The sequence below is a fragment of the Sinocyclocheilus anshuiensis genome, unplaced genomic scaffold (genome assembly GCF_001515605.1).
Source record: "Sinocyclocheilus anshuiensis isolate Anshui unplaced genomic scaffold, SAMN03320099.WGS_v1.1 scaffold50, whole genome shotgun sequence".
NCBI lineage: Eukaryota > Metazoa > Chordata > Actinopteri > Cypriniformes > Cyprinidae > Sinocyclocheilus > Sinocyclocheilus anshuiensis.
In genome coordinates, this window is record NW_015542382.1 from 1004718 (window position 1) to 1014247 (window position 9530).

A 9530-nucleotide genomic window follows, 5' to 3' on the forward strand; every position below is an offset into this window, starting at 1 on the left:
TATATATATATATATATACACACACACACACTGTAAAATAATTTTTTTTAATATTTTTTTAAGTATAAAGTATGAATCTCATTATAACTGTTGGCCAACTACTATTTTATAAGCTACCTTTAGTATTTTGTTATATAGTTGTTGTTTATGGCATTATTTGACCGTCATGTGTGTTACCCTGATAGTGTTTAGTGTTACTGTAACACTGTTGCGCTTTGTCTTTGTTATTATTGGTTACAAGCCGCCTTTGAGTGACGTGGCCTTCCATTATACCACTGGGGTTATCATTTTGCAGTAACAAACCGATTTTAATGGCTCAAATTGGTGGATATACTGGCATTAACTACACAACTTAATGGCAACATACATGCCATCCCATCATCACTTCTTTTCCTGCAAACAAGACAGGGTTTTAAACGAAAATGTAACATTTTTACAGTGTGGCTTCTGCGCCGGTCCGTTTGCATCTATTGAGATTTTATCATCCGATTGTTTACCAGCGAGCCTCATATCAGTAACAAGATTTATCTCTCTCCGTCTTTTCTTCCGTTGTATCTCTTTCTCAAGACTGCTGTATGCCTGCGACAGGCTAAACTGATTGTTTGATATCGAGAAACAAACTCTCATTTCGGAATGCTCTCCTTTTCTTTCCTCCGTTATTAACACAGTAATATGTGGGCGCTGTGTTATGCTCTTGTCACACGGGTTACCAAGTTCTCTTCGTGTCGCAATGAGTTGAAAGCTCTCGCGCTGTACGTCTCTTCTATGTGCACTATACGCCCTCTAGCGGAAGTACAGCGACCTGAGAGGAGTGTGAGAAGAGATTTGAGGGACAAGACGAATATCCTATTATTATGTGTTTTAATTGTCACCTCAAGGGCAAATTTAATGAATAATGCATATTATAATATTGTAGGCTGCTAATTTGAGTTATGCTCTAATTCGCTGACAGTTCTAAACAACTGACAGTGCTTTTCTCTCAGTGATTTTGAGAGGAAGCTCTCAAAAGAGATTGTAATATTCCAAAAAAAAAGCTTCTATTTTCCTGAAACGTGTAACATGACATTAGAGTTTGTTCGTTGCCCTTTATCATTCACGATTGGCCTCACATTAGAAAACTCACAGGCATCGGTTTCTCGACATCAGATGACTTGCAGCAAACAACAGCGCCTCCAAGCGGTCTGTTAAATCTTCTGATATTCCCCCCGTCATGCTGCTGGAGATGATTATCTGGGCTATAAGGAGATGTGTATAATTAAGAAGCTATAATGCGAAAGTAATTTTGAGGAACTGTAAAATAAGCATTTATGATTAACACTGTAACTCTAGCGGCGTGGAGATGATTAGCTACAGTTTTAAGAGAGACACAGATACAGGAACTCATTGATGGAAATAATGAGATATTTCTTTCAAAAGTAATTCAGCTAGGATTGTGATTTGCAGAAAAGATGTAATGAATAATAAACAGTCGGATGGTCATTAAATAAACCCTGACTGGGTGAACAGTCACCCTAAAGGATTTGTTTGGGGTGTATGCCCTACTGAATGTAATTATCACCTGTTACATGGCTACTTATCAAATAAATTAATAAATGGACTTGAAATATTGATCTGAGTTGGAATTGTTTTGTTAGCTTACTTTTAGGGACCACAGAGAGACAGAACAAGAGGAAAACATGGTTTCCCGGACGAGATATCATTTATACATCACCACCATGGACAACAGTCATTATTTGCAAATATGTGCCATCCTCTTTTTTTTTTAAATCCACACACGAACCCTCACACTACTCAAAGCAGGCCCCCCAATGTTAGCTTTGTGACAGAATGTCACGACTGACTAACAAGAAACAAGTATTTCAGAGAGAAAAATACATAATACATATAGCTTTAAAGACATAATTCACCTAAAAATGAATATTCTGTTATCCTTTACTCACACTCATACAGTATCAAACCGGTGTGACTTACTTTCTTTCTGTAACACAATTGAGGATACTTGTTTTTGTACAACAAAACAGTGAAAGGCAGTGGGGTCCAAAACACTGGACACCATTGACTTTCATTGTTTGAAAGAAAGACAAGAAGAACAAAAAAAACGTTTGGAATTTTTGAGTGTACTATGCCTTTAAGATCTTAAATGCAAGAAATGGAAGATTTGTAGGTTTTATTTGGTTGACAGCATGTCTCTGTCTCTCTCACGCTGTCTTTCTTTTTTTTCAGATGGAGTGATTTGTGTTCCATTCATCAATCAACACGTCATGGCAGGAGGATGATGGGTGTGGGACTATACCACTCTTTCTCTTCCTCCTTGACCTTACGCACTAAACAAACACATCTATTACTTAAAATCAGCACTCGTGCGTTTGCGTCATAGAGGAGGACAGAGGTAATGATATTGTGTCATTTTGAGAAATGAAATGATGGTTGCCAAGATATGACATGATGAGCATCTGCCGATTCCGCCGGCAGCCAACCAATAATTGTTCTCTTTTCATATCTGTCTCACTTTCTCTTTCTCAGCAACATTATTCTGTAAAACGATGTCTGGAATGAGATGGGCCTTGGCGTGTTTGATTTTGTGCAGTGACTATCAAACTCTTTAAAAGATTTAAACCTCACTCATCCCTCCCAAATCCCACTTCACACTACTCAGCGTGGAATAACGGTGTTGTTCAAATATGATGTGAGAACAATGAGATTGAAGTCAAAGTTTACTGACACTAAGCCGGACCAATTCTCTGTTAAATGGGCTATTACACTCACAACAGCCAGCGATTGTTTGACCGGGTAAGACTTCATTACAGATTTCATTCTCGCTCAAGGTGTAGGATCTGTATAGCTGTCATTGATTGCATGAATGTGTGGGTTAATTGGCTTTTGGAGTGGGTTCTCTGTGATTTCGCTCGGCATAAGTGATATGTTGATGAATAGCGAATCCTCTTTTGGACACATGCTTCTGTAGGAACCTCACTCATCCCTCCGAAATCCCACTTCACACTACTCAGCGTGGAATAACGGTGTTGTTCAAATATGATGTGAGAACAATGAGATTGAAGTCAAAGTTTACTGACACTAAGCCGGACCAATTCTCTGTTAAATGGGCTATTACACTCACAACAGCCAGCGAGTGTTTGACCGGGTAAGTCTTCAGTACAGATTTCATTCTCACCCAAGGTGTAGGATCTGTATAGCTGTCATTGATTGCATGAATGTGCAGGTTAATTGGCTTTTGGAGTGGGTTCTCTGTGATTTCACTCGGCATAAGTGATATGTTGATGAATAGCGAATCCTCTTTTGGACACATGCTTCTGTAGGATTGAGAGTTGAGGTGAGGGTGTGGGTGTTCTTCTGAATATGACTGTTGCACCATTGTGATTCCTACTTAGCGACCCTGAACATCCAGCACTTAGTTTCATTAGTGTGGATCAATAATGGATGTAACCAATATTTAATATTTACTTCAAGGTCAGCTGCTGTCTTACAACATGCTTCTATTACTTTTAGATAAAAATGGTAAGTGTTTATACCAGGTGATTTTACACTTTCCCTTTCAAATGGTTTTCGTTATTTAAAAAGCTTCGTGTTTTTTTTTTTCTCTGTAAATCTAACAATGTAGCAGGTCTGTGATGCTTTAAAGCAGTGGTCGCCAACCCGTCGATCGCGAGTAAAATTAGTACAAAAATGCATTACATTTATGGTGTTATATTAATGTATCACTGAAGGGTACTGTCTTGAGAAAAGTTTCGATGGCAATGGCATTTTCTTCTCCGTACAAAGCGCAGCTCTGCTTTGTTTACAGCGGTAAACAAGGAAGCGCTATAGCGCGGTCGGTTCATAAGCAGTGTTGCCAAGTCTGCGGTTTTCCCGCGGAATTGGGCTACTTAACACTGTTGCCGTGGGTTGTTGTTCATGTCCGCGGGTTGAAGCGACCCCAATAACGTGATATTTAGTCCCTGGAATGTGAATTTTACTTGAAGATCCCCACCGAAAAACGTGTATTTTACCCCCGGAATGCGATTTTTACAGGGGAACCGTCCTCGAAACGCGATTGGATTAGTTTTATTTTTTAGACCTGGCAACCCTGTTCATAAGCGCCACCTGCTGTCAGAGAGTGCGTCTCATTCAGACCTGCTGTTTTTGTTTCGTGAAGATGCTTTATGTAGCAAATAAATAAATAACACCTAAAGTCAGACCATTCTGTTTTAAATCCTGAAATTAATCTAAATCAAATCAAAAACAACTGCCCGTGCGGATCATGATTACAATGCAGTGGTTGCCTCTAATTTCAAATGACTAGATATTTTTGTTTAAAGCCAGTTTGTTTGTTATAAAGCAAATAGCCAATAATTACATTTGCTTAAAAATCTGTATCAGTATCAGAATCCAATTTGCTAGTAAAAAAAAAAGAAAGAAAGAAAAGAAAATCTGAATTCTGAATCAGCTATGATCGGCACATCACTAATTAAAAGGCCTCAAATTTGAAGTACAATCTGGGATGTCTTTTTCTATCAATTCTTCAATAGGTAGATCTTGTCTTTCATAAAGGCCGAGGTCAGGGATCTTGGGCCTAAAAAGGTTGGTGACCCCTGCTTTAAAGATATAGGTCACTTATAAATGAAAATTGGCTGAAAATTAACTCACCCTCAGGCCATCCAAAAGGTAGATTTGTTTCTTCATCTGAACAGATTTGGAGAAATTTAGCATTACATCACCTGCTCACCAATGGATCCTTTTGCGGTGAATGGGTGCCGTCAGAATAAGAGTCCAAGCAGCTGATAAAAAGCAATACAATAATCCACAAGTAATCCACATGGCTCAAGTCCATCAATAAACAGCAGTTTTGTCTGAATCAGGGGAGAAATATGCACAGATCAAGCATTATTTTCAAGTGAAAATGACTCAAAACAGTTCGAATGGACTTGTCGTTTGGCCGAAGTGGTTTAAAGTTAAGTACCTTAATGATGGACACAGCTTTCCACTTCTTGTGGATTCTTGTGGTGTTTTTATCAGTTGTTTGAACTTGGCACATGTTTGAACATTCTGGCACCCATTCACTTCAAAGGATTCATTGATGAGCAAGTGATGTAATGTTACATTTCTCCAAATCTATTCTGATGAAGAAGCAAGCCCATCTACATCTTAGACGGCCTGACAGTGAGTGAATTTTCAGCAAATTTTTATTTTTGGGGTGTACTATTCCTAAGGGTAGTTGGTAGACCTATTAAAATCATTGTGTTTGTGAGAGGTCCATACTGAAATAGCTTCTTTGTGTGTGTTGGTCTGTTTTTTAATGTTATTCTGTAATGAAGTGACTCTTGAAGAGACTTCAATGCTGACATGACAATAAATATATATAGAATGAGGCAGGGAGCTTCAGGGGGATACGCTACTCTGCGATTACCACTGCAGCTGTAACAAACAAGAAGGAACAATCCATCAAGCGTCAACGCCTCTCCAGATTTTAATTAATTACACTAACTTAGGACAAGGTCAGGGGTGCGCCGCAGGAGCAGCAGGGGGATGGATCGATTCGAGCATGCGCGACCCCTAGACACAGAGCTTTTGGCTGAAGTCATTAAGAAGTTTGAGTCCTTTTGTGTCCGGCTTTTGTTCCAGGCACCTCACCGTTTAATTATCCCACGTAGGCATGGAGGTGGATTTAATGCATGCGCATAATACAAACATATTCATCGAGTTTAACATCTCCATTATGATGAAACAATGCACTTTTTGCGTCCAGATCCTGTGTGCTGCAGGGAAGACAGAGCGAGGGAGAGGCAGGAAGAGTGCGTGAAACACATTTTTCATGCTATTGGAACTCTTTGCAATCGACCTAATGGAAATACGATTCTTATCTTTGGCCCACGGAGACTGGCTCTTTAATTTACTGATAGATCACCGTGCGGCCTATCCTTATTTACTCCTATTGCTAAGTACAGTCATAATGTGAAAGACTCTCTAATACACAACTGAATTAAACGGATGAAGCATCCAGTTTCGACAAGCATTGTAAATTGAATGTATTTCGTCGACAACATGAGAGCAGCAATTAAAGTCACAGCACAAATTATTTAATTGTAGATAGCAATGAGTTGTGTAAAGAAATGTAATATGAAAAAGTTCAGTGTCACATATTAATTAATACAGCATACTGAACTGTAACTAAATAAAGAAAAAACATTTTTTTTACTGAGATACATACAGTGGCCCCAAACAAAGTCCTTTTTAAAGGGATGGTTAACCCAAAAATGAATATTCTGGCATCATTTACCCACATGTTGTTCCAAACCAGTATGTTTTTCTTTCCTCTGCAGAACACAAAAGAAGATATTATGAAGAATGTTGGTAACTGAACAGTCTTGGTCAGCATTGATCCACTGAGACATTTCTCAAAATAAGAATTTTGCACAAATTGAAATTGCGAATTGAAAATACGCCCAATGGAAACACATACATTTTGCAAAAACTCCCATATATGGCAAAAAAGTTTTAACGCTCTGATGAGAGTTTTTTTCGGGGCAATTTGATACAAATATTTTGCAAAACTGCAATGGAAGCAGTTTTTTTTTCACATGTCACCTGGCATACATAAAAGTCACACGATCATTCTTTAACGTGCTATAACCTCCAAGAAATGTGTCTACTCTCAATTGTAAGGGGTTTTCTTTGCCATTAATGCTTGGATAAACCCTTATTTACCGACACGGCCACCAGAGCTGATCGCGGCCACTTGAGTCAATGCTTGTGTTTATATCAGCTGCATCACGGCACATTTTAGAAGCGTCCCAGAAGCGGCTCTCCGCACTGTTTTGCTAAAGATACACACTTAAACAGGATTAAAAATAATGGCTAGTGCAGTACCTGTGATATACATAAACCTACGAACACTAAAAAATAAATTCATAAGATAACAGAAAAAGTACTGGCAGCTCATTACACACGACATTATCCATTAATTTTACGGACATTTCTGTTAACATTAAAACACAATGCAATGAAGTGTGAAATTCAAAATACTGGTAAAACATCTCTAAAAAATAAATACGGAAAAATTCAGATTAAATTAAAATTATACAGTATATTGTGCCCTATTTTTACAGATATTTTTTAGAGTGAACATCCATTGCCATGACTTATCACGAGAGGGAAAAAAAATGTTTAAATACTATTTTGCTATATTTTTTTATCAACATTTATAAAATATTTCAAAAGTTATGCACAAATATGTAATGGAAACCCGGCTACAGTTTTAGATTGATGGTGAGTGATTTTTTTTTTTTTTTTTTGATGAACTATACCTTTAAGGCAGGCAAGATGTGGTGATTCTATGAATATTTAAGGGCATGTTCTACTAACTTTTGACACCTGCAAAGTATCTATTGCTCTATAATTTACAACAACCTCTTTTTTTAAGTGGTTTTCTTGATAAATGTTCTTGTGGTATCATTACTTAGAACAAATGGCACTTGGTGATATTTTGGTTCAAATGCAATGACATTCATATATTTTACATGTAGTGTAGGTGTCATTGTATGAGTAAACATTTCACTCATGGCTGTGCTTAGCTACGACAGGATACAGAAACAGGAAGTAATGTTTGTTTGCCATATATTATTAACTTTCACTTGAGCAAAGAGGTTTACTGAAGAATTATCAAATTATTATTTTAGCAGAGACCCAAAAGAGAAATGCCTTATGTAGTCAGAGAACTAGCCCTGAAGATCTCATGCTGAATATGGAAGAGTGAAAGAGAGAAAAAAGAGAGGAAGTCCTTTCATCTCACAGTATGAAGAGGTGGTGTAGGTGGCCTGTGGTAAAAAGAGTGTAGTGTTGGTACGCACAGTAATAAACACAACGTGAACAAATGCAGGTAGAGCACACTGTATTGACTGTAGCAGTAACTCGGTTTAAGAATAAAAGGAGGCCATATCACATGTAGTTAACCCCCGGCTTCCTTGAAGGTCAGACCAGGTAACTCTCACACAGAGAATATCAGAGAAGAGCACACTAACTAATGCATGTGGGGATTGTGCGGACCAGTTTGACCAAGACAGATGATAGATAGATGTACTCTATAACTTATCAATATTGTATTGATGTCTGAGGGGAAGTTCAGGTGCAAGACAGCAGCCACATCAAATGTGAAGTGCACCATTCAAACACACATAATAGTGTGTCATTATGTAAAGTGCAAGACACAGATTACAGAATGCAAATATAATGTTCAGCATGTTTGAAATGAATTAGAAATTAATTAGACAGGCTCAGCAGATTGCAGTGAATATAAATGTGGGCATGATGACAAACAGGAACATGCAGGAAAAGTGCCTGCAATCATATTTCAAATATTTGAAGGTGTTTTTTAAAGCACAGTGCTCTGAGGTTTCTCAAAATACTCTTTTTGTGGATTATTTGAAAGTATTCTAAAATCCCAATCGATAACCGCATTTTAGAGGAAAACTCTGCCCCAATGTGGATGTCTTCAGGCATACTCTATTATCTTCAAGAGTGTGTTTTGGACAGTACGTGTGAGACTGAACGTTGCTTTTTCTTCACTAAGCAGTTGGAGTGTTGAGTTCCTCTGCGTGTCATGCCACACAGTGAATACACAAGTACACATTAACAACAGCACCTGAATATCGCCATCAATTTATTTCATTATTCATTTCGGACAAACCCCACTACACCTCTGATTTCTCAGCTCTGTGGAGATTTAGATTGGAGAGGCACCCCCACAGAAGTTCTTAATTTTACCCTTGATATTTTGGAAAAGTCATATTTAAGCTTGATTTCAATGTGTGAATTTTATTGTAGAAAACTGCATGAAATAGTTTAATGAACCCTTTTTCCCTTCCTTTGTTGATGTTTGTCCTATTGAAGCAGGAAGTTACTGTAGGATGAGACAGATTGGCAGGCTTGTTTTTTAAATGAATAGCCAGTAGCTTTTAGTTTACGTCATGGCCTGGTCAAGGCACAGGTTTCAAGAATAGTTGCAATTGGAAGTATTATATCTGAGAGCATTTTTTATTTGTATACGCTCTTGCCAACAAGTTGCGTCATCAATATTATGGGCTATTTTTTCCAGAAGAGAAATAGTTCCAAATTTTGGATGCTTTCACAGTTGGTTCATTTCAGATTTCGTGAGAGAAGTTTGGGAATATAAGAATTCCGACTTAAAGTATATGTATATATAGTATATAAAGATGTAGTGTATTTATTTGTTTTTAATTGTATGCAAAACATTTATTTTTTAAATTTACTTTTCTATAATAAAATGTAAATATTTATATGATTCATGTTTCAGTAAGACAAATATTTTAATTAATACAGAATTCAATTGGTACATAAAAAAAGGTAACACTTTACTTGAAGGGGTGTGCATAAGACTGACATAGTGAAAGCCTAGAAATTTTTCATTCAGATTTTTGGTAGACTTAAAGTGGACTGAGTGTGATTTTAAAGTGTGTGTGTGTGTGTGTGTGTGTGTGTGTGTGTGTGTGTGTGTGTGTGTGTGTGTGTGTGTGTGT